General features: G+C 46.4%; 1 long non-coding RNA gene across 1 annotated transcript; it reads right to left on the bottom strand.

Annotated features, from left to right (window-relative positions):
- Positions 1–8,255: 8,255 nt before the first annotated feature.
- On the bottom strand, positions 8,256–25,633 carry LOC308577776. Its single transcript, XR_014003675.1, has 3 exons — positions 25,534–25,633; positions 12,494–12,662; positions 8,256–8,416 (listed from the first exon to the last, which is right to left on the bottom strand). It is a non-coding gene; the product is annotated as an uncharacterized lncRNA (long non-coding RNA).
- Positions 25,634–26,283: the final 650 nt, after the last annotated feature.

The raw sequence follows: 26,283 nt of genomic DNA, 5'->3' as shown, positions 1-26,283 counted from the left end.
CCTCTCCCCTTCCCATCAGAAGCATTTTCCATTCACAAGTAGGGCTGTTTTGACCTTGTAAATAAATCCAATCCTCATCTAAAAATACATTTGTTAGATTAAGTTGTGCAAATTTTAGATGAGATGTAATAAAGAAAATGGAATAAGAGCTTATACAGCACTTTCCACACATAAAACAACATCAAAATATTGTCGCAGAGTGCTTTTTGAAACATACACTTTTATTATTATTGTGATATATGAATTATGCAAAAAGCAATGAAAATGAAATTAGCAGGTCAAAGCAAGTGGTGAATGCAATGAGCATTCAAAGTGAATGCATTTATTTGTGTAAGCGTTAGGTTTATGTTAGAAATAATGCCTATTTGTGTAAGCATTATTTCTAACATATAATCTTCTCTGTCACTTTTAAAGAATGTGCATGCATCAATCACAATAGAAAGCTTCCAATATGGAACTGTCATTCCTGCACATTAAGTGTTAGTATTTGCCAGATACCTTTAAGTTGTCAGTATACCCTCTTGAGTGAGATGGGCGCACAACCCTAGAGTCTGTCAAGACTGGCATTCGGGCAGGGTTATCTTTACCTTTTATACCTTCTTTACAAACCCAATCTGCAAATAAGTGCTCCTAGTCTTCCATTTCTCACAAATATGTTGTTAGGTCTAAAAGATAAACCTTTCAACAATGTTTGCCTTCAACACAGCATCAATAAACTACAGCACAGTGCTTTTATTTCAGAATTTGCATAGTGCAACCCTGTTTTTCCAACAGCTTTCCTCTGAAGAGATCTAGATACAACTAGATGTGTGCCACTAAGGGTTGGGGTTTTTTTACAGAAATCAAGATACCTAGGAGTGATGCAGACCTGTGCAACACTTAACTAAATAGTAGTTTTAGTACTGCATTTGAATACTGTTTTTCAACATATCATATTTGCCCTGTTTTTGTAACATAACACAGGTAAATGTGTTTTAGGGAGGGCTAACTTGCAATTCAATATTTTCTACCCGACGATTGGGACTGCTAAGGAAAGATCTCAAATAAAAGTCTCTTGCCCCTTCCCACCTTTTCAAGGATAAAAATCTATACCACATTCGAGGGCACATATTATGTCCCTGACCAGCAAATATTGGAGTGGTGTGCTGGACAAGATATAAAGATTTATTAGAAAGCAAGACCCCAAGGTGGTTGTCACCAATGGAAGCTAAGGCTCAGAAAAGACTCAATATGGAGGCCAATTGGCCAAAATATTGGGAAATAGTAGAAAAAGATGGAGACACATGGAGATTGCAGAGTTTTGAGAAATTAAAGGATAAAGTGCGACATTGGTTACATTATGCTCAGATCAGAGAGGCCTTTAATATGGACAAAAAAACAGGCTTCCGGGTGGAAAAATCGAAACTAGAAACAGAACTGTTAGAACCAAAAATTAAGGTACTTTCAAAAATGTATAACCTAATGTTAAAATGGAACACTCAGGATGAAACGGTTAAATCAGCTATGATAAAATGGGCGCAAGACATTGGCTACAATATTATGTTTGCTGACTGGGAACGGTTATGGACCACCGGTGTGAAATTCACGGCATGTAATGCCTTGAAAGAAAATATTATGAAAATGATATACAGGTGGTACATGACCCCAGTCAAGCTTGCAAAAATATACCATTTGCCAGACAATGTGTTGGAAATGTAAAGAAAATGAAGGAACATTCTTTCACCTTTGGTGGACGTGCCCAAGGGTTAAGGCTTTCTGGGAAATGATCTATAATGAGCTAAAAAAGGTATTCAAATATACCTTCCTTAAGAAACTAGAGGCCTTCCTTTTGGGCATTGTCGGCCAAATGGTGCCAAAGAAGGACCGAACTTTTTTTATGTACGCGACAACTGCAGCAAGAATACTCATCGCAAAGTACTGGAAGAATACAGATATCTTGGACCTGGAAGGGTACGACAACAGATTTGGTTGGCATGCATATATTTGGTATGACAAGGTAAAATCGCATAAAGGCTTTAAAAACCATATTGTGAGAAAAGCACTGTATAATGTTTGGATAAGATACAAGGATTTGCTGGAGAGTAAAACCCCTAGGTGGTTATCACCAATGGAGGCTAAAGAGATAAAAAAACTAAATATGGAATCCAAATGGCCAAAGTATTGTGAAATTTTAGAACAAGATGGTGAAAGAGTTAAATTGCAGAGTTTTGATAAATTAAAGTCTAAGGTACGAGACTGGTTGCACTACCATCAGATAAACGAGGTATTTAAACAGGACAGGAAAATAGGTTTTCAGATGGAGAGGTCGAAATTGGAAACAGAATTGTTAGAACCCAATACTAAGAATTTGTCGAGAATGTACAACTTGCTGCTGAGGTGGCATACACAAGATGAAATAGTAAAAGCAGCCATGATCAAATGGGCACAAGACATAGGTCATGACATAATGTTTGATGACTGGGAACAGTTATGGAACACAGGTATTAAGTTTACAGCTTGTAATGCATTAAGAGAGAATATAATGAAAATGATTTATAGGTGGTACATGACCCCAGTCAAACTTGCAAAAATTTATCATCTGCCCAGTAACAAATGTTGGAAATGTAATGAGACTGAAGGTACCTTCTATCACCTTTGGTGGACCTGCCCGAGGGTAAAGGCCTACTGGGAAATGATCTATAATGAAATTAAAAAGGTCCTTAAATGGACATTTTTGAAAAAGCCAGAGGCATTTCTCCTGGGCATGGTGGGCCAATTGGTGTCAAGAAAGGACAGAACATTTTTTATGTATGCTACCACAGCGGCAAGAATCCTTCTGGCAAAGTATTGGAAGACGCAGCAGCTACCTACTCTGGAAGAATGGCAAGCGAAGGTGATCGAGTACATGGGAATGGCAGAGATGACCGGCAGAATCCGTGACCAGGGGAGAGAGACGGTGGAAGAAGACTGGAAGAAATTCAAAAAATACCTTAAAGACTGTTGTAAAATTGATGATGGCTGAGATGTCATGGTTATAAGAAACAGAGATTTGCAGCGGTAAATCATAACTTTAAAGAATGCATAACGAAATTGATCGAATTAATTGAAGCGAAGGGTTGCTGAGAAAGGGTTAACATAAGGATGCAGAAAAAGGGAGGTATGGGGAAGTCCGGGAAAGAAGGTTTAGGAAAATAAGTTTAAGAAATTATACATGTTTATTTGTTTGTATGTCTTGTATGCTTTTGTTTTGTTTTTGTTTTATTATATGGAAAATTAATAAAAATTATTATTTTTTTTTTTAAAAAAAAAGAATCAAGATTTGCCCACTCTGGAAGAATGGCAGATGCAACTGATAGACTACATGGAGCTGGCAGAAATGACTGGCAGAATCCGAGACCTGGGAGAAGAGATAGTGGAAGAGGTCGAAGAAATTTAAGATCTATTTGCAAAAGTTTGTAAATTGTATGAATGTTAGAATGATGCAGGATATAAAGATAACGTGGCATTAGTGACAAATTTGAAAGGAGTATGTAAAAATTGGTTTATAAGAACAAAGGTGAAATTCGAACAATATTATGTTAAGCTCAAACTGATAAAAAAGGGAAAAATTGGAGACGTAATAGCTGAAATGTATAATAAAATAAGATTTGAAAGGTGAAGTATTGCTGAATAAGATTTTATTTTTTTTTTTTAAATATTTTTATTGGGTTTTCACATTTTATATAAACGCAAACAACACACATAACACCAAAACAAACATAAAGAACAACAAACATGAATAGTTCCCGAAAATCTTATTTTCTAACCCTAGTCCTTGACTTCCCCCCACCCCCTCCCCTGCATCCCTGTTCCCAGATTTGTGTCAGCAAGTTGGCATTTCTTCCGTCTTAGTATTATTCCTTTTATAAAAAACAAAAATAAATTTTCCCTAAGTTGGACCCCAATTCTCTTCCCTCGATTTCTCATTTTTTCTTACATAATTTTCTTATTACTAAACCCCCTGGTCTTGAGTGTTGTTTAAATTTAAATACTTCCCTCCCTCCCATCCCCGCTTTGCGTCCTTTCCCAAGACATGTCCAAAATAACAGTTTTTAGCCTGGATTCCGCACATCCGAGGCTCTCAAATCTCTTTCAGTCCCTCTCCGCCAATTTTGTTGGTAGTCCTTTTTGTCTATCATCAAGTCTCGAAAGATTTCCTTAACCATCAATCCAATCAGTCCATAGTCTCTTCCCATATTTAAAGGCAACTGCTGAGGAATTTCCACAAGGCCTAAGTCTTGGTGATAGTCAAAATCAAAGTCTATGTGGAGGCCCCAATTGTACTTCTTTGAATAAGATTTTATAAACAGGAACACAGAAAAGGGAGATGCGAGGGAGTCATGAAAGAGGGTTATGGAAATAATATTTAAGAAATTGAATCATTTTCTTTTTTATTTTTTATGTCTTTTTTGCTTGTTTTTTCTGTATACTTTGTATGTTTTTCTTGTCTTTTGGTGTTTTTCTTTTTTTGGATTGTGAATGGGAAGTTTGTTGTGTTGTTTAAATTGTTTAAAAACCCTTAATAAATATTTTGCAAGAATCTGGGGTTTGCAAGAATCTGGGAGCTTGTGGGGTTTTTTTTTTTTTTTGAATTTCTATGGTTTTCTGTGACCATTGGGCCATGTTTTTCCAAAAAAAGTTCTGGGTTTTGAATTTCTGTGTGCTGGGTGGCTGGGGGGACAGTTCAGGAGGGGTTTGCAAGAATCTGGGAACTTGTGGGTTTTTTTTTAATTTCTATGGTTTTCTGTGACCATTGGGACACGTTTTTCCAAAAAAAGTTCTGGGTTTTGAATTTTTGTGTGCTGGGTGGCTGGGGGGACAGTTCAGAATGGGTTTCCAAGAATCTGGGAGCTTGTGGTAGTTTATTTTTTGAATTTTTATGGTTTTCTGTGACCATTGGGCCATGTTTTTTTCAAAAAAAGTTCTGTATTTTGAATTTTTGTGTGCTGGGTGGCTGGGGGGACAGTTCAGGAGGGGTTTGCAAGAATCTGGGAGCTTGTGGGGTATTTTCTGCATTTTTATGATTTTCTGTGACCTTGGGCCATGTTGTTTTTTGAAAAAAAGTTCTGGGTTTTTAATGTCTGTGTGCTGGGTGGCTGGGGGGACAGTTCAGGAGGGGTTTGCAAGAATCTGGGAGCTTGTGGGGTATTTTCTGCATTTTTATGATTTTCTGTGACCTTGGGCCATGTTGTTTTTTGAAAAAAAGTTCTGTGTTTTTAATGTCTGTGTGCTGGGTGGCTGGGGGAACAGTTCAGAAGGGGTTTCCAAGAATCTGGGAGCTTGTGGTGGTTTATTTTGAATTTTTATGGTTTTCTGTGACCATTGGGCCATGTTTTTCCAAAAAAAGTTCTGGGTTTTTATTTTCTGTGTGCTGGGTGGCTGGGGGGACAGTTCAGGAGGGGTTTGCAAGAATCTGGGAGCTTGTGGGGTTTTTTTTGAATTTATATGGTTTTCTGTCACCATTGGGCCATGTTTTTTGAAAAAAAGTTCTGGGTTTTGATTTTCTGTGTGCTGGGTGGCTGGGGGGACAGTTCAGGAGGGGTTTGCAAGAATCTGGGAGCTTGTAGAGTTTTTTTTGAATTTATATGGTTTTCTGTGACCATTGGGCCATGTTTTTTGAAAAAAAGTTCTGGGTTTTGATTTTCTGTGTGCTGGGTGGCTGGGGGGACAGTTCAGGAGGGGTTTGCAAGAATCTGGGAGCTTGTGGTGTTTTTTCTTTTGAATTTTTATGGTTTTCTGTGACCATTGGGCCATGTTTTTCCAAAAAAAGTTCTGGGTTTTGAATTTCTGTGTGCTGGGTGGCTGGGGGGACAGTTCAGGAGGGGTTTGCAAGAATCTGGGAGCTTGTGGCGTTTGTTTTTTTGAATATGTATCTTTTTTCCTCTTTTTTTCTATTTTTTGTTTGTCTTTATTATTGGTAATATCTGGGGGGTGGAGAAAGAGAGAATGTTAAAGATCTTATGAATTCTGACTCTCTGACCATTTTTAGCAAGACATAAGGAAGCGGGTGATTGTTCCGCGAATGACCAGAGGAGGAGCACACAAAATAATGATAGCCCACATTTTTTAATACACACAAACCGAACCCCTAACCCTAACCCTGACCCTAACTGCTAACCCCAACCCCAACCCAACCCTCTATGTGCTCTTTTGTTTTATTATTTCCTGATCAGATCAGGAAATAAAGCTGCTCAGGGCTGGTGAGCCACTTCTCATGGCATGAGGGGCCAGATCTGGGCCACAAATTGGCCACCCCTGATTGATGTAAACAACAAACTAGCACATTACAATGCAAGAGGAAGTGGTACTTACAGGAGATCTCTCAAGGCTGTTTTAAAGATGATCCGGAGCAATGGCCAGCCACCAATGCCAATGTAAATGCCCAGAGCAACTGCAATACTCCATGACCAGGCCAAGCCAAAAAAAATGCACCAGGCAGAGAACCAAGCGAGGCAGTGCAAACGCCAATCATACGCATTCTAGAGAAAGAGATAGGCTTCAGTGTTAACCACTAAGTTCATTTGTTTTGCATCAACCTTTTATTAAGTATGCAGTTGAGCAGTGTCAGAAACTCAAACTATATAAGCCAAATTTCATAGTTTTAGATGCCCCAAACTGAAAAACAAATGTGCACTTTTGAAAAACAACAACCCCGTAATAACCAATATTATTTTAGATTTTAAGATGAACCTTGTTTCATTAATTTTTTTCTTTTACAGCTATGGATTGTAGGAAAGTTGTACCCAGCACAATGTCCAAAAGTACTACATTTGTAGTGTTGTAGTTGTTACACTACATAAGAGACCCATGAATTGTATTCTTTATTGAGAAAGAACATTTCTTTGCAATAATTTTCACCATCGAAAACTTTTGATTGCATCATGCCCTAACGCTGAAAATGCACGTTTCCTAAACCTAGTTTTTCCACCCAAAAAACTACATTTATACATTTTTTTTAGGCATTTATAAAATCTTTTGAGTGCTGGTGTCTTTTTCCCTGAAATCTTCATCATGTTATTGAAGCACATAGGAGCAGAGGCAGATGGGTCTTCGCAGCGGGATGGCTGGAAGGAGACGACCCAACTGGGGCTACTCAGCTGGCCTTGCGACCCTCTGGATGCCGACAACTACAACTAACTTAAAGGTAAAGGTACCCCTGCCCGAACGGGCCAGTCTTGACAGACTCTGGGGTTTGTGCGCCCATCTCACTCTATTGGCCGGGGGCCAGCGCTGTCCGGAGACACTTCCGGGTCACGTGGCCAGCGTGACAAAGCTGCATCTGGCGAGCCAGCGCAGCACACGGAACGCCGTTTACCTTCCCGCTGGTAAGTGGTCCCTATTTATCTACTTGCACCCGGGGGTGCTTTCGAACTGCTAGGTTGGCAGGCGCTGGGACCGAGCAGCGGGAGCGCACCCCGCCGCGGGGATTCGAACCGCCGACCTTTCGATCGGCAAGCCCTAGGCGCTGAGGCTTTTACCCACAGCGCCACCCGCGTCCAGGAATGCTATTTCTTAAAGGAACTTAAAGGAATGCTATTTCTCTTCTTTCTGAAGCACTTTCCAAAGATGGTGGGTGAGTATATATTGGGAAGGGACCCCAAGGGTCATCTAGTCCAACCTGCTACAAGGCAAGAATTTGCAGGTGTCTCTTACAGGGATCAACCTCACAACCTTTGTGTCCACAGCACAGCTAGATGCTGCACTCTTAAATGGCACTTTGAAGGTTAAAGGTTTAAATGGCACTTTGAAGGCCAAAGGAATCGGGGAGACATGCCTCGATTCCCCTCTTAGAGAGTGATTTAACCCATCTTAGCATCCCTCAAAGCACCCTGGGAACTGTAGTTTCCTACGGGAGGAGAATATTCAGCACAGCCTTTCCAATGGAACGCTGGGAGTTATAGCTCTGAGAGAGTCTCCTTGGGAAACTGAACAAACTACAGTTCCCACAATGTCCCCCAAAGCACCCTGGAAATGATTGCTTGCACTGGGCATTGAGGGTTGCGATTCCCTTGACAGAACTACAGTTCCCAAGCCCATTTCTCTTCTTAGAGAACTCTGGGAACTGTAGCTCATGCGGGGAACAGGGGTCTCCTAAGGGCACTTAGTGCCCAGAATGCTGGGAACTGAGCCACTTCTCATGGCATGAGGGGCCAGATCTGGGCCACACAGATCTGATTGATGTAAACAACAAACTAGCACATTACAATGCAAGAGGAAGTGGTACTTACAGAAGATGTCTCAAGGCTGTTTTAAAGATGATCCGGAGCAATGGCCAGCCACCAATGCCAATGTAAATGCCCAGAGCAACTGCAATACTCCATGACCAGGCCAAGCCAAAAAAAAATGCACCAGGCCAAGAGAACCAAGCGAGGCAGTGCAAACGCCAATCATACGCATTCTAGAGAAAGAGATAGGCTTCAGTGTTAACCACTAAGTTCATTTGTTTTGCATCAACATTTTATTAAGTATGCAGTTGAGCAGTGTCAGAAACTCAACTATATACCGTATTTTTCGCTCTATTGGACGCACCGGACCACAGGACGCACCTAGTTTTTACAGGGGAAAATCAAGGAATAAAATATTATCCCTCCCCCCCAGCCCCAAAGAGCAACGGACAGGCTGCATGCAGCCTGTCTGCTTCTCCCAGAGCTTCTCGGGGCTGCGGGGGAAGCCCGGGTTCCCCCACCAGCCCCAAAGAGCAAAGAAGCCAAGACAGCGCACGGGATCCATAGCCGCGCAACCTCTCCAGCCAGGAGCTAAACCTCTCCAGCGCGGCTAAAGAAGACAAGGCAGTCAGCGCGATCCATCCCACTCACTGCCCTGGCTTCCTCTTTAGCCTTGCGCAGCATCTTTAGTCTTGCGCAACGGGATGGATTGCGCCCGCTGTCCACCGGGGCTGGACTAGATGACTCCTGGGGTTCCCTTCCAACCCTGCACTTCTATGACCTCGGAAGGTGTTTGGGGTCTCCACCACTGGAGGCTTTTAAGCAGCGGTTGGGGGACCATCTGTCTGGCGTTCTTTAGCTGTGATTCCTACATTGTGAGGGGGCTGGGCTAGATGACCCTCGGGTGGCCCTCCCAACTCTATACAGTCCTACAGTTCTGCAGCAGGAGATCCACAGCCACTTAGAATCATAGAATCATAGAGTTGGAATAGACCACAAGGGCCATCGAGTCCAATCCCCTGCCAAGCAGGAAACACCATCAGAGCACTTCACACAATGCCCACACCATCAGAGCACTTCACACAATGCCCACCATCAGACCACTTCACACAATGCCCACTCCCAATTTTCATCTGAGAGACATGTGGCTTCAGTGTCTAGGCAGGTACCCCCCTACCTGCCACACTTCCCCCACCCCACTTAAGCTAAGGGAATTCCTGCCCAGAGAAGCTCCCAGGTGAGGCAAGGGTTAAGATCTACCTCTGGTAGAGGCACGCAAGGCTAAAGAGGAAGCCAGGGCAGTGGGATGGATCTCGCTCCCTGCCCTGGCTTCTTCTTTAGCCTTGCGAAGCCTCCTCTCCCCTCCCCCCCCAGAGGTGCGCAAGTCTAAAGAGGAAGCCAAGGCAGTGAACGGGATGGATCTTGTTCCCTGCCCTGGCTTCCTCTTTAGCCTTGCGAAGCCTCCTCCCCCCCTCCCAGGCGCGCAAGTCTAAAGAGGAAGCCAAGGCAGCGAACGGGATGGATCGCGTTCCCTGCCCTGGCTTCCTCTTTAGCCTTGCGAAGCCTCCCCCCCCCCAGGCGCGCAAGTCTAAAGAGGAAGCCAAGGCAGCGAACGGGATGGATCGCGTTCCCTGCCCTGGCTTCCTCTTTAGCCTTGCGAAGCCTCCTCCCCCCCCCCCCAGGCGCGCAAGTCTAAAGAGGAAGCCAGCGCAGCGAACGGGATGGATCGCGCTCGCGGCCTTGTATTCCTCTTTAGCCTTGCGAAGCCTCCTCCCCCCCCGAGGCGCGCAAGTCTAAAGAGGAAGCCAAGGCAGCGAACGGGATGGATCGCGCTCGCTGCCCTGGCTTCCTCTTTAGCCTTGCGAAGCCTCCCCCCCCCAGGGGCGCGCAAGTCTAAAGAGGAAGCCAAGGCAGCGAACGGGATGGATCGCGCTCGCTGCCCTGGCTTCCTCTTTAGCCTTGCACAGCCCCCCGCGGCTGGAGAGGTTGTGCAAGGCTTTTCTAGAGGAGGGAGAAGGGACTGACTGGCGGTGTCAGTCCCTTCTCCCTCTCGGGCAAAAGCCCGCAAGAGCCGTGCGACGCTTGTGTGGGGCTCTTGAGGGCTTTTCCTGCCTGCCTCCCCCCTGCATTCGCTCCATAGGACGCACAGACTTTTCCCCTTAGTTTTTAAGACGGGAAAAGTGCGTGCTATGGTGCGAAAAGTACGGTAAGCCAATTTTCATGCCCTAACGCTGAAAATGTAGGTTTCCTAAACCTAGTTTTTCCACCAAAAAAACTACATTTATACATTTTTTTTAGGCATTTATAAAATATTTTGAGTGCTGGTGTCTTTTCCCCTGAAATCTTCATCATGTTATTGAAGCACATCGGAGCAGAGGCAGATGGGTCTTCGCAGCGGGACGGCTGGAAGGAGACGACCCAACTGGGGCTACCCAGCTGGCCTTGCGACCCTCTGCATGCCGACAACTGCAACTAACTTAAAGGAATGCTATTTCTCTTCTTTCTGAAGCACTTTCCAAAGATGGTGGGTGAGTATATATTGGGAAGGGACCCCAAGGGTCATCTAGTCCAACCTGCTACAAGGCAGGAATTTGCAGGTGTCCCTTACGGGGATCAACCTCACAACCTTTGTGTCCACAGCACAGCTAGATGCTGCACTCTTAAATGGCACTTTGAAGGCTAAAGGCTTAAATGGCACTTTGAAGGCCAAAGGAATCGGGGAGACGTTCCTCGATTCCCCTCTTAGAGAGTGATTTAACCCATCTTAGCATCCCTCAAAGCACCCTGGGAACTGTAGTTTCCTATGGGAGGAGAATATTCAGCACAGCCTTTCCAATGGAACGCTGGGAGTTGTAGCTCTGAGAGGGTCTCCTTGGGAAACTGAACAAACTACAGTTCCCACAATGTCCCCCAAAGCACCCTGGAAATGATTGCTTGCTCTGGGCATTGAGGGTTGCGATTCCCTTGACAGAACTACAGTTCCCAAGCCCATTTCTCTTCTTAGAGAACTCTGGGAACTGTAGCTCATGGGGGGAACAGGGGTCTCCTAAGGGCACTTAGTGCCCAGAATGCTGGGAACTGTAGCTTGCTCAGGGCGCCTGATTCCTTCTCCTTCCAGGCTACCGGAATGGGTTGGCACCGCCAGGCCAAAGGAATTGGCCCTCAACTTTGAAGGCACCACCTGCGGCTGGGAGGACATCAGCACGTCTGGGTACCAGTGGTGCCCAGGGCAGGGCGAAGGCTGGGTGTGCGCCGTCGTCTCCCCCCCCTTTGACCACACGCTGGGCACCAACCAGGGTAAACGTGCTTCATTTGAAGGGAGGGGAAGTATTGCTTAGCAGTTAGAGCACCCCTTTGACCTGGTGCCCCCGACCGACTCCACTCCCCCACCCTGAGCGACGCGGCCTCAGCATGTGAGCTCTGCGCCTGGTACAGCATGGCCGAGACAGGTAAGCTTGGGGCACTAGTGGTCGGAAACCCAACAGACGCAGAGCCGCCCGCTCGGCCTTTTCCCTGGTGTGGTGGGGGAAATTCTGCCTGGCCCACTTCTCATAATTCCATATCAATATTATATAACGTGTTTCTAAACTGTAGGACGTATTGTATCAGATAATTCTTATTTATTGATTTCCAGACTACTGACCCGCCTGGTAGGGAAAAGAAAGACCATCCTGACCATTCTTATCATTTACTGATGCCCGGCTTCCCATCCCCCATTGGAGACTGATAAAAACGAGAGAGGCTGAGACCAGATGACAATTTGCAATCCTCACCGGGGTCAGACTCGATGACCCCCGGACCCCTCAACCCTCCGCCCTTCTCATTGGAGCTGAGCCAATGTCTGTAGAGTCTCCCTGTATTTCATTAAGCCTTAGGTAGGTCTCCTTCTGAGAGAAAAGTGTTGTTGTTCCAAGGAATCCTTGGAAGTACTATGACTATGAGAATATGGTGTTCCTTCTAAGAAAAATGTTATTAAAGGTAGAAGCTTCCATAGCCAGCAATTATCTGAGTCCAGTTTTAAATGTCCTCCCTCCTTTCAGTTGCTTTGTTTTTTCCCCTTCTTACTTCCGTGCCAGGTAAATTTACTCCCGCGTTAGCTTCCTTTAACAAGGAAACTCCAACCCCAACCCAACCCTCTATGTGCGCTTTTGTTTTATTATTTCCTGATCAGATCAGGAAATAAAGCTGCTCAGGGCTGGTGAGCCACTTCTCATGGCATGAGGGGCCAGATCTGGGCCACAAATTGGCCACCCCTGATTGATGTAAACAACAAACTAGCACATTACAATGCAAGAGGAAGTGGTACTTACAGGAGATCTCTCAAGGCTGTTTTAAAGATGATCCGGAGCAATGGCCAGCCACCAATGCCAATGTAAATGCCCAGAGCAACTGCAATACTCCATGACCAGGCCAAGCCAAAAAAAATGCACCAGGCCAAGAGAACCAAGCGAGGCAGTGCAAACGCCAATCATACGCATTCTAGAGAAAGAGATAGGCTTCAGTGTTAATCACTAAGTTCATTTGTTTTGCATCAACGTTTTATTAAGTATGCAGTTGAGCAGTGTCAGAAACTCAAACTATATAAGCCAATTTTCATAGTTTTAGATGCCCGAAACTGAAAAACAAATGTGCACTTTTGAAAAACAGCAACCCCGTAATAACCAATATTATTTTAGATTTTAAGATGAACTTTGTTTCATTAATTTTTTCTTTTACAGCTATGGATTGTAGGAAAGTTGTACCCAGCACAATGTCCAAAAAGCACTACATTTGTAGTGTTGTAGTGTTGTTGTTGTTACACTACATAAGAGACCCATAAATTGTATTCTTTATGGAGAAAGAACATTTCTTTGCAATAATTTTCACCATCGAAAACTTTTGATTGCATCATGCCCTAACGCTGAAAATGTAGGTTTCCTAAACCTAGTTTTTCCACCAAAAAACTACATTTATACATTTATTTTAGGCATTTATAAAATCTTTTGAGTGCTGGTGTCTTTTCCCCTGAAATCTTCATCATGTTATTGAAGCACATCGGAGCAGAGGCAGATGGGTCTTCGCAGCGGGACGGCTGGAAGGAGACGACCCAACTGGGGCTACCCAGCTGGCCTTGCGACCCTCTGCATGCCGACAACTACAACTAACTTAAAGGAATGCTATTTCTCTTCTTTCTGAAGCACTTTCCAAAGATGGTGGGTGAGTATATATTGGGAAGGGACCCCAAGGGTCATCTAGTCTAACCTGCTACAAGGCAGGAATTTGCAGGTGTCCCTTACGGGGATCAACCTCACAACCTTTGTGTCCACAGCACAGCTAGATGCTGCACTCTTAAATGGCACTTTGAAGGCTAAAGGTTTAAATGGCACTTTGAAGGCCAAAGGAATCGGGGAGACGTGCCTCGATTCCCCTCTTAGAGAGTGATTTAACCCATCTTAGCATCCCTCAAAGCACCCTGGGAACTGTAGTTTCCTACGGGAGGAGAATATTCAGCACAGCCTTTCCAATGGAACGCTGGGAGTTATAGCTCTGAGAGGGTCTCCTTGGGAAACTGAACAAACTACAGTTCCCACAATGTAACCCAAAGCACCCTGGAAATGATTGCTTGCTCTGGGCATTGAGGGTTGCGATTCCCTTGACAGAACTACAGTTCCCAAGCCCATTTCTCTTCTTAGAGAACTCTGGGAACTGTAGCTCATGGGGGGAACAGGGGTCTCCTAAGGCAGTGTTTCCCAACCACTGTTCCGCGGCACACTATTGTGCCGCGAGATGTTGCCTGGTGTGCCGCGAGATGTTGCCTGGAGGGAGGCGGGCGAGTCGGGCGGCGAGAGGCGGGGCAGCGGCGGCGAGGAGAGGCCGCCCAGCGCGGGGCTCTTGCCATCTGCCTGCCTGGCTGCCTGCGAGCTCGGCGGGCAGCGCCTCTGTCCACAGCGCCCGCTTCGCGGCTCTCATTCCCTGCCCCTGCCAAAGCTCACCCAGCCAAGCCGCGCTCTCCTTCCTGCCTCGCTTTGCTGCCTCCTCCCCCCCCAAAGCTTGGAGGTTCCCCGACAAGGGGGAGGGAAAAAATTGAAACTTACACTTTCGTGCGTCCCTCCCGGCGTGACACTGCGCGCTGACGTCACGGGGCTATAATGGTGGTGTGCCTCGAGATTTTTTTCATCAAACAAGTGTGCCTTTGCCCAAAAAAGGTTGGGAAACACTGCTCTAAGAAGACACCCTCAATGCCCAGAGCAAGCAATCTTTTTCAGGATACTTAGGGGGACATTGTGGGAACTGTAGTTTGTTCAGTTTCCCAAGGAGACCCTCTCAGAGGCATAACTCCCAGCGTTCCATTGGAAAGGCTGTGCTAAATATTCTCCTCCCGTAGGAAACTACAGTTCCCAGGATGCTTTGAGGGATGCTAAGAAGGGTTAAAACACACTCTAAGAGGGGAATCGAGGAACGTCTCCCCGATTCCTTTGGCCTTCAAAGTGCCATTTAAGCCTTTAGCCTTCAAAGTGCCATTTAAGAGTGCAGCATCTAGCTGTGCTGTGGACACAAAGGTTGTGAGGTTGATCCCCATAATGGACACCTGCAAATTCCTGCCTTGTAGCAGGTTGGACTAGATGACCTTTGGGGTCCCTTCCCAATATATACTCACCCACCATCTTTGGAAAGTGCTTCAGAAAGAAGAGAAATAGCATTCCTTTAAGTTAGTTGTAGTTGTCGGCATGCAGAGGGTCGCAAGGCCAGCTGGGTAGCCCCAGTTCGGTCGTCTCCTTCCAGCCGTCCCGCTGCGAAGACCCATCTGCCTCTGCTCCGATGTGCTTCAATAACATGATGAAGATTTCAGGGGAAAAGACACCAGCACTCAAAAGATTTTATAAATGCCTAAAAAAAATGTATAAATGTAGTTTTTTGGTGGAAAAACTAGGTTTAGGAAACCTACATTTTCAGCGTTAGGGCATGATGCAATCAAAAGTTTTCGATGGTGAAAATTATTGCAAAGAAATGTTCTTTCTCAATAAAGAATACAATTTATGGGTCTCTTATGTAGTGTAACAACAACAACACTACAAATGTAGTGCTTTTTGGACATTGTGCTGGGTACAACTTTCCTACAATCCATAGCTGTAAAAGAAAAAATAAATGAAACAAAGTTCATCTTAAAATCTAAAATAATATTGGCTATTACGGGGTTGTTGTTTTTCAAAAGTGCACACTTGTTTTTCAGTTTGGGGCATCTATAACTATGAAAATTGGCTTATATAGTTTGAGTTTCTGACACTGCTCAACTGCATACTTAATTAAATGTTGATGCAAAACAAATGAACTTAGTGGTTAACACTGAAGCCTATCTCTTTCTCTAGAATGCGTATGATTGGCGTTTGCACTGCCTCGCTTGGTTCTCTTGGCCTGGTGCATTTTTTTTGGCTTGGCCTGGTCATGGAGTATTGCAGTTGCTCTGGGCATTTACATTGGCCTTGGTGGTTGGCCATTGCTCCGGATCATCTTTAAAACAGCCTTGAGAGATCTCCTGTAAGTACCACTTCCTCTTGCATTGTAATGTGCTAGTTTGTTGCTTACATCAATCAGGGGTGGCCAATTTGTGGCCCAGATCTGGCCCTCATGCCATGAGAAGTGGCTCACCAGCCCTGAGCAGCTTTATTTCCTGATCTGATCAGGAAATAAAACAAAAGCGCACATAGAGGGTTGGGTTGGGGTTGGAGTAAATTTACCTGGCACAGAAGTAAGAAGGGGAAAAAACAAAGCGACTGAAAGGAGGGAGGGCATTTAAACCTGGACTCAGATAATTGCTGGCTATGGAAGCTTCTACCTTTAATAACATTTTTCTTAGAAGGAACACCATATTCTCATAGTCATAATACTTCCAAGGATTCCTTGGAACCACAACACTTTTCTCTCAGAAGGAGACCTACCTAAGGCTTAATGAAATACAGGGAGACTCTACAGACATTGGCTCAGCTCCAATGAGAAGGGGGGAGGGTTGTGGGGTCCGGGGGTCATCTAGTCTGACCCCGGTGAGGATTGCGAATTGTCATCTGGTCGCAGCCTCTCTCGTTTTTATCAGTCTCCAATGGGGGATGGGAAGCAGGGCATCAGTAAATGATAAGAATGGTCAGGATGGTCTTTCTTTTCCCTACCAGGTGGGTCAGTAGTCTGGAAATCAATAAATAAGAATTACCTGATACGATACGTCCTACAGTTTAGAAACACGTTATATAATATTGATATGGAATTATGAGAACCGGGCCAGGCGGCATTTCCCCCACCACACCGGGGAAAAGGCCGAGCGGGTGGCTCTGCGCCTCTTGGGTTTCCGACCACCAGCGCACCAAGCTTACCTGTCTCGGCCATGCTGTACCAGGCGCAGAGCTCACATGCTGAGGCCGCGTCGCTCAGGGTGGGGGAGTGGAGTCGGTCGGGGGCACCAGGTCAAAGGGGTGCTCTAACTGCTAAGCAATACTTCCCCTCCCTTCAAATGAAGCACGTTTACCCTGGTTGGTGCCCAGCGTGTGGTCCAAGGGGGGGGGAGACGGCGGCGCACACCCAGCCTCCGCCCCGCCCTGGGCGCCACCGGTACCCAGACGTGCTGATGTCCTCCCAGCCGCAGGTGGTGCCTTCAAAGTTGAGGGCCAAGGCGGCGCCCGGCGGTGCCAACCCATTCCGGTAGCCTGGAAGGAGAAGGAATCAGGCGCCCTGAGCAAGCTACAGTTCCCAGCATTCTGGGCACTAAGTGCCCTTAGGAGACCCCTGTTCCCCCCATGAGCTACAGTTCCCAGAGTTCTCTAAGAAGAGAAATGGGCTTGGGAACTGTAGTTCTGTCAAGGGAATCGCAACCCTCAATGCCCAGAGCAAGCAATCATTTCCAGGGTGCTTTGGGGGACATTGTGGGAACTGTAGTTTGTTCAGTTTCCCAAGGAGACCCTCTCAGAGCTATAACTCCCATGGTTCCATTGGAAAGGCTGTGCTGAATATTCTCCTCCCGTAGGAAACTACAGTTCCCAGGGTGCTTTGAGGGATGCTAAGATGGGTTAAATCACTCTCTAAGAGGGGAATCGAGGCACGTCTCCCCGATTCCTTTGGCGATGCCAAAACTTACTGCAATGGCTTTCGTCAGAGCAATCCCAGCGGTTGCAGGCAAAGTTGCAGGCACTGGCACTTGAGTTCCCATAGGAGCCCCAGCTGGGAAATGGAGGCCCAGCTGGGGGGGGGGCGGAGGGGAAAGTGCCATTAAAAGGAGAGGAAGAGTGAGAGAGACAGGGAGCATCCTAGAATGGGAGATGGAAGGGCCTCAAGGGTCATCTACTCCAACCCACTGCAAGGAAGCTCGGAGCTATAATTCCCAGGACTTTGGGAATTGAGAGAGGGAAAAGAGAGAGGGACAGGATTCGCAGCCCCCGTCTCCCTTTGCCCCCCGGCTCACCCCAGCCCACAGCACCCACAGGCGCGCCACCCTCCCAGCAGCGCCCAGTAGGACTTTGCCCCCAACTTAACTGCAACTTACCTGCAGGGCGAGGCGGGCCAAAAGCCGGCGGGGCGGAGGCAGAAACCAGGACTTTGGCCCCTGCATCCCGAAAGACGTGGGGTTCCCCTGGCATCCCAGGTGCCTATTCTGCTCTGGCGGAGCCTCCTGGGCCAGAGGCAGTCTACCTGGGCTGCTCCTGAGGGAGCTTGGAAGCAGCGCTCAGGGAAACGCTGCGAGGAGGAGGAGAATAAGGAGAAGGCGAATAATGAGGGTAATCATTAATAATAATTAGGCGAAACCAGGCCCCTCAGGCACTGTTGGGGATTGGGGGGGGCCTCCGGCCTTCCTTCTCCGCAGGGACCCCCAACGATGGGCCCACCTAACGAGGGAGACCAGCGCCACCCAACGGTCAGGCCAGGCCCCGCTGCCCTCAAGCAATATGGCGGCGATGGTGAGTCTTCTGCCCTTTCTTCCCCCAGCAACAATCACAAGCAGCCCCAGCAACAATAAAAATCTCGGCAGCAATAGGTTGGCCTTTTGGCCAATCACAGGTCGGGCTGTGGGCGGAGCCAGCCATTTGCCGCTTTTTCTCTACACCTGTTTTCTCCTCAGTGTTTCTCACACGCGAAGGAAGCTGGTAAGTTTTGTCGTGTTTTTAATACTGTATTCTGTTGGCTGGGGAATAGTAATAAATTATTATTGTCAGGGGTTTAGGAGCAGAGGCAAGGGCAAGGGAGGAAACAGAGAGCGGAGGGGAGGAGGCAGAAGAAAAGATGAGTGATGACGACGACCCGAGATCTCCGAGTCTTTCCAGTGAATCAGAGGATTCACAGAAAGGAGCACCAGTGGCCAGGGCAAGGGGGGAGTTTAGGGGGGCACCCCAGGAAGATAGAGCCAGAGGGGACTCAGAGGAGAGCAGTTGGAAATCGGGACCAGCGTCACTGCTAGGGAGCAGGGAGGAGGAAGGGAGCCAGGGGGCAAGCGCTGGCAGCTCACCACAGGAGGGAGGGCATGAGTCAGGAGTGGCCACACCTCCATCGGGGAGCGAAGAAACGGTTAAGCGGAAAGTGGAAGGTTGGGCGCGCGCGCCAAGTTCAAATGCAGAGGAAGGCGGCGCAGTAAGCAGCCCGGAAAGGGAGCCAGGTCCTAAAGCCCGGCGCAAGGAGGCAGGAGGGTCCGGGTCAGCGTCAGAAGAATCCCGGAAGGAAGAAACCACGGGGGGCAGAGGGACCCAGAGGAGAACAGTCAGGCGGAAAAGGTGGAGCAGGGCTAGGATATTAAGTTGGTGCACAAGGGGCGGAGAATCAGACGGAGCTTCGCCGATCTAGCTACTAGACGTAGAGTTGCACGCAGCAGCTTGAAAATGGAAACTGTAACTCAATAAAGACTTTTACTTAATGATCGCTGGCTAGCGTGATCCTCTGTGAGCTAGGATCTTCGAGCAGCTCTGACAATTATTATCATTACTTTTTAAATTACTATTTTTTAGTTAATTTAATAAAAGGCTTAGTGGAGTTTGTAATATATATTATTTTGTCACGTTTTTCATATTCTGTTGGGAGCAGCCCACAGTGGCTGGGGAAGGATAATAAATTATGATTAGCATTAATGTTTAAATTGTTATCATTATTATAATTGTTATTCTTATAAAAGGGTTAGGGAAGTTTGTAGTATATTATGTTTTATCGTTTTTTTAAATATTCTGTTGGTGGCTGGGAAATAGTAATAAATTATCATTATCATTAAATGTTAAATTATTATTATTATTATTATTATTATTATTATTATTATTATTATTATTATTATTATTATTATTATAAATCACACCCACCCACGTGGGACAGGGCCTCTTCCCCCCTAAGCCTTAACAGTATAGTATTTTTATTTATTTGAATTGGGGCGGGGAAGCTCCCCTTGGCTACAGCAACTCCAGAGTAACTGGCTGTGAGTTCAGATCTCCAGTGCTTTCCCCCTCAGGCCGCCTTTGTGAGCCTAACCAAGGGTGACCAAGCAGTGTATTGAAAACTGTATCTGAAACAATATAGTGAAAAAACTGTATCTGAAACAAAGTATTGTTCAGATGAAGCACTTCTTTAAGCAGTGGTTTTGTAACCAGGCACCATATTTTTCGCTCCATAAGACGCACCTGACCATAAAGACACACCTAGTTTTTAGAGGGGGAATACAAGAAAAAAAAATTCTTTAAAGGGAGCGCTGAGCAGAGCCGGTATGCATCCCGGAGCGTGTGTGCGGCGCTTGCAGGCGTTTCCCCGAGGAGGGAGAACAGCAGCCCGTCACTGACGGATGAACCACTTTTTTAAGCAGTGTTTTTGTAACCAGGCACCATATTTTTCGCTCCATAAGACGCACCTGACCATTATACGACTTTGTGGAAGAAATGTGTTTTTCCCCAAGAGCTGCACACACGCTCTGTGCGGCTCTTTAAAGGAAGCACGGCTCTTGGGGGCTTTTCTGGTAGGTGGGGGGAGGGACTGATGGGCTGCCCTCTGTCCCTTCCCCCACCTCCCGGTAAAGCCAGCAAGAGCCACACGTTCTTTAAAGAGCCACACGGACTTTCTTCCAGTTAGTCGTACGATGGCTCATAGGGAAGAGAGTCACCTTTCCCACTTTATTATTTCTTTCACTACTATCTGTGCTTGACATATTATATGTCTCCTTTTACGTGGACCCCCCCCCCTTTCCCTTCTTGTGAAAATAATCGACCCTACTGATATTTCTTATGTCTGTATGGGCTCTGTTGAATTCCTGCTCTGAAAAGGAGGAGGAGGAAGCTTCGCCTGATGAAGGGAGAAGAGGAGGTAGAGGAAAAGTCAGCTGCAGGCATGAAGGTAAAAGAGAAACAATATAAATAGAAATTGACATATAACACTTAAGAACATTTTTAAACAACCCCAGTCCTGATATAACAACGGCCCCCCCTAACCAGCACAGTACAGTACGGTAAAAATACAGTAAAGTATTTTTATTTATTTGATTGGGGTAGGGCAGCACCTTCTGGCTTCACCCATGTTAGTGAGGTTTGTCTCCTTTTTCCTTTTCTTGTTAGGCTATCTAAAGGTGACCAAGCAATGTGTTGAAAACTTAATTTCTTTCGCTGAACCATTGCTTTAACCAAGTAATTACTCAAGACACCAATTCTTTCACCTATCGATATATCCACATAATCCAAGCGGAGATTAATCAGCATCCAAAAGTGGTACGCTTGCACGTTACATCTTAAGATAAATGTTTTGGAAATGGCATAAATTTTAAAAGATAATTAATTTGCAAGCAAATAATTGAATGCCCGGTGAATTAGATAGGCAGTGCGCTGGCTGATTTGTCTAATGGAGCATCCAAAAACCCAGTTTGGGTCTAGAAGACCCAGTTTGCTCCCTCCCCCCCAGCCTTAATGGCAACCCGCCGTTGCTTTCTGTTTGATTTTTTTAACAGATACTCTGAATTGAACACCACAAGAATAAATGGGGATCAGCCCCTGCTGTAGTGGCCAGCACTAAAAGCCATTTGAGTAATTCAGATTAATAAAGTAGGAATAATTAATATTTACATACCAGCAACTTCACAGCAGTTTTGGACACTTGCAGCAGCTTGCAATGTTAAGAGAGGTGCTCTAAATAAAAGCACTTTCTACATTTATGAGCCTTCAGAGTAGGCTCATGTGTTTTCCTTTGCCTGGAGGTATAAATGTTATTAGCATATGTGCAATCACCCCGAGAACTTTAGGCAGCACTTCCTCTGCTCTCAGTCAGCAAAAGGGGATGGCAAGGGGTGCTTCATGGCGTAACTTAACTTGCAGCTGCAGGAGAAGTGTGGATCCCTCAGCCATACCTAAATAGCCTTCAAAGTGCCATTTAAGAGTGCAGCATCTAGCTGTGCTGTGGACACAAAGGTTGTGAGGTTGATCCCCGTAAGGGACACCTGCAAATTCCTGCCTTGTAGCAGGTTGGACTAGATGACCCTTGGGGTCCCTTCCCAATATATACTCACCCACCATCTTTGGAAAGTGCTTCAGAAAGAAGAGAAATAGCATTCCTTTAAGTTAGTTGTAGTTGTCGGCATGCAGAGGGTCGCAAGGCCAGCTGGGTAGCCCCAGTTGGGTCGTCTCCTTCCAGCCGTCCCGCTGCGAAGACCCATCTGCCTCTGCTCCGATGTGCTTCAATAACATGATGAAGATTTCAGGGAAAAAGACACCAGCACTCAAAAGATTTTATAAATGCCTAAAAAAAATGTATAAATGTAGTTTTTTTGGTGGAAAAACTAGGTTTAGGAAACCTACATTTTCAGCGTTAGGGCATGATGCAATCAAAAGTTTTCGATGGTGAAAATTATTGCAAAGAAATGTTCTTTCTCCATAAAGAATACAATTTATGGGTCTCTTATGTAGTGTAACAACAACAACACTACAACACTACAAATGTAGTGCTTTTTGGACATTGTGCTGGGTACAACTTTCCTACAATCCATAGCTGTAAAAGAAAAAATAAATGAAACAAAGTTCATCTTAAAATCTAAAATAATCTTGGCTATTACAGGGTTGTTGTTTTTCAAAAGTGCACACTTGTTTTTCAGTTTGGGGCATCTATAACTATGAAAATTGGCTTATATAGTTTGAGTTTCTGACACTGCTCAACTGCATACTTAATAAAATGTTGATGCAAAACAAATGAACTTAGTGGTTAACACTGAAGCCTATCTCTTTCTCTAGAATGCGTATGATTGGCGTTTGCACTGCCTCGCTTGGTTCTCTTGACCTGGTGCATTTTTTTTGGCTTGGCCTGGTCATGGAGTATTGCAGTTGCTCTGGGCATTTACATTGGCCTTGGTGGCTGGCCATTGCTCCGGATCATCTTTAAAACAGCCTTGAGAGATCTCCTGTAAGTACCACTTCCTCTTGCATTGTAATGTGCTAGTTTGTTGTTTACATCAATCAGGGGTGGCCATTTTGTGGCCCAGATCTGGCCCCTCATGCCATGAGAAGTGGCTCACCAGCCCTGAGCAGCTTTATTTCCTGATCTGATCAGGAAATAAAACAAAAGCGCACATAGAGGGTTGGAGTAAATTTACCTGGCACAGAAGTAAGAAGGGGAAAAAACAAAGCGACTGAAAGGAGGGAGGGCATTTAAAACTGGACTCAGATAATTGCTGGCTATGGAAGCTTCTACCTTTAATAGCATTTTTCTTAGAAGGAACACCATATTCTCATAGTCATAATACTTCCAAGGATTCCTTGGAACAACAACACTTTTCTCTCAGAAGGAGACCGACCTAAGGCTTAATGAAATACAGGGAGACTCTACAGACATTGGCTCAGCTCCAATGAGAAGGGCGGAGGGTTGAGGGGCCGGGGGTCATCTAGTCTGACTCCGGTGAGGATTGCGAATTGTCATCTGGTCTCAGCCTCTCTCGTTTTTATCACTCTCCAATGGGGGATGGGAAGCAGGGCATCAGTAAATGATAAGAATGGTCAGGATGACTCTTTCTTTTCCCTACCAGGCGGGTCAGTAGTCTGGAAATCAATAAATAAGAATTATCTGATACGATACGTCCTACAGTTTAGAAACACGTTATATAATATTGATATGGAATTAGGAGAACCGGGCCAGGCGGCATTTCCCCCACCACACCGGGGGAAAGGCCGAGCGGGTGGCTCTGCGCCTGTTGGGTTTCCGACCACCAGCGCCCCAAGCATACCTGTCTCGGCCATGCTGTACCAGGCGCAGAGCTCACATGCTGAGGCCGCGTCGCTCAGGGTGGGGGAGTGGAGTCGGTCGGGGGCACCAGGTCAAAGGGGTGCTCTAACTGCTAAGCAATACTTCCCCTCCCTTCAAATGAAGCACGTTTACCCTGGTTGGTGCCCAGCGTGTGGTCGAAGCAGGGGGGGGGGATTCGGCGGAGCACACCCAGCCTCCGCCCCGCCCTGGGCGCCGCCGGTACCCAGACGTGCTGATGTCCTCCCAGCCGCAGGTGGTGCCTTCAAAGTTGAGGGCCAAGGCGGCGCCCGGCGGTGCCAACCCATTCCGGTAGCCTGGAAGGAGAAGGAATCAGGCGCCCTGAGCAAGCTACAGTTCCCAGCATTCTGGGCACTAAGTGCCCTTAGGACAGTGTTTCCCAACCTTTTTTGGGCAAAGGCACACTTGTTTGATGAAAAAAATCTCGAGGCACACCACCATTATAGCCCCGTGACGTCAGCGCGCAGTGTCACGCCGGGAGGGACGCACGAAAGTGTAAGTTTCAATTTTTTTCCCTCCCCCTTGTCGGGGAACCTCCAAGCTTTGGGGGGGGGGAGGAGGCAGCAAAGCGAGGCAGGAAGGAGAGCGCGGCTTGGCTGGGTGAGCTTTGGCAGGGGCAGGGAATGAGAGCCGCGAGGCGGCGCTGTGGACAGAGGCGCTGCCCGCCGAGCTCGCAGGCAGCCAGGCAGGCAGATGGCGAGAGCCCCGCGCTGGGCGGCCTCTCCTCGCCGCCGCTTCCCCGCCTCTCGCCGCCCGACTCGCCCGCCTCCCTCCACGCAACATCTCGCGGCACACCAGGCAACATCTCGCGGCACAATAGTGTGCCGCGGAACAGTGGTTGGGAAACACTGTCTTAGAGAACTCTGGGAACTGTAGCTCATGGGGGGAACAGGGGTCTCCTAAGGGCACTTAGTGCCCAGAATGCTGGGAACTGTAGCTTCCTCAGGGCGCCTGATTCCTTCTCCTTCCAGGCTACCGGAATGGGTTGGCACCGCTGGGCGCCGCCTTGGCCCTCAACTTTGAAGGCACCACCTGCGGCTGGGAGGACATCACCACGTCTGGGTACCATTGGCGCCCAGGGTGGGGCGGAGGCTGGGTGTGTGCCGCCGACTCCCCCCCCCCCTTGGACCACACGCTGGGCACCAACCAGGGTAAACGTGCTTCATTTGAAGGGAGGGGAAGTATTGCTTAGCAGTTAGAGCACCCCTTTGACCTGGTGCCCCCGACCGACTCCACTCCCCCACCCTGAGCGACGCGGCCTCAGCATGTGAGCTCTGCGCCTGGTACAGCATGGCCGAGACAGGTAAGCTTGGGGCACTAGTGGTCGGAAACCCAACAGGCGCAGAGCCACCCGCTCGGCCTTTCCCCCGGTGTGGTGGGGGAAATGCCGCCTAGCCCGGTTCTCATAATTCCATATCAATATTATATAACGTGTTTCTAAACTGTAGGACGTATCGTATCAGATAATTATTATTTATTGATTTCCAGACTACTGACCCGCCTGGTAGGGAAAAGAAAGACCATCCTGACCATTCTTATCATTTACTGATGCCCTGCTTCCCATCCCCCATTGGAGAGTGATAAAAACGAGAGAGGCTGCGACCAGATGACAATTCGCAATCCTCACCGGGGTCAGACTAGATGACCCCCGGACCCCTCACCCCTCCGCCCTTCTCATTGGAGCTGAGCCAATGTCTGTAGAGTCTCCCTGTATTTCATTAAGCCTTAGGTAGGTCTCCTTCTGAGAGAAAAGTGTTGTTGTTCCAAGGAATCCTTGGAAGTATTATGACTATGAGAATATGGTGTTCCTTCTAAGAAAAATGCTATTAAAGGTAGAAGCTTCCATAGCCAGCAATTATCTGAGTCCAGTTTTAAATGCCCTCCCTCCTTTCAGTCGCTTTGTTTTTTCCCCTTCTTACTTCTGTGCCAGGTAAATTTACTCCAACCCCAACCCAACCCTCTATGTGCGCTTTTGTTTTATTATTTCCTGATCAGATCAGGAAATAAAGCTGCTCAGGGCTGGTGAGCCACTTCTCATGGCATGAGGGGCCAGATCTGGGCCACAAAATGGCCACCCCTGATTGATGTAAACAACAAACTAGCACATTACAATGCAAGAGGAAGTGGTACTTACAGGAGATCTCTCAAGGCTGTTTTAAAGATGATCCGGAGCAATGGCCAGCCACCAAGGCCAATGTAAATGCCCAGAGCAACTGCAATACTGAATGACCAGGCCAAGCCCCCAAAAATGCACCAGGCCAAGAGAACCAAGCGAGGCAGTGCAAACGCCAATCATACGCATTCTAGAAAAAGAGATAGGCTTCAGTGTTAACCACTAAGTTCATTTGTGTTGCATCAACGTTTTATTAAGTATGCAGTTGAGCAGTGTCAGAAACTCAAACTATATAAGCCAATTTTCATAGTTTTAGATGCCCCAAACTGAAAAACAAATGTGCACTTTTTAAAAACAACAACCCCGTAATAGCCAAGATTATTTTAGATTTTAAGATGAACTTTGTTTCATTAATTTTTTCTTTTACAGCTATGGATTGTAGGAAAGTTGTACCCAGCACAATGTCCAAAAAGCACTACATTTGTAGTGTTGTAGTGTTGTTGTTGTTACACTACATAAGAGACCCATAATTTTATTGAGAAAGAACATTTCTTTGCAATAATTTTCACCATCGAAAACTTTTGATTGCATCATGCCCTAACGCTGAAAATGTAGGTTTCCTAAACCTAGTTTTTCCACCCGAAAAACTACATTTATACATTTTTTTTAGGCATTTATAAAGTCTTTTGAGTGCTGGTGTCTTTTCCCCTGAAATCTTCATCATGTTATTGAAGCACATCGGAGCAGAGGCAGATGGGTCTTCGCAGCGGG

The sequence above is a fragment of the Podarcis bocagei genome (assembly GCF_964188305.1).
Source record: "Podarcis bocagei genome assembly, chromosome: 18".
Classification (NCBI taxonomy): domain Eukaryota; kingdom Metazoa; phylum Chordata; class Lepidosauria; order Squamata; family Lacertidae; genus Podarcis; species Podarcis bocagei.
This window is presented reverse-complemented; position numbering and strand designations above follow the sequence as displayed.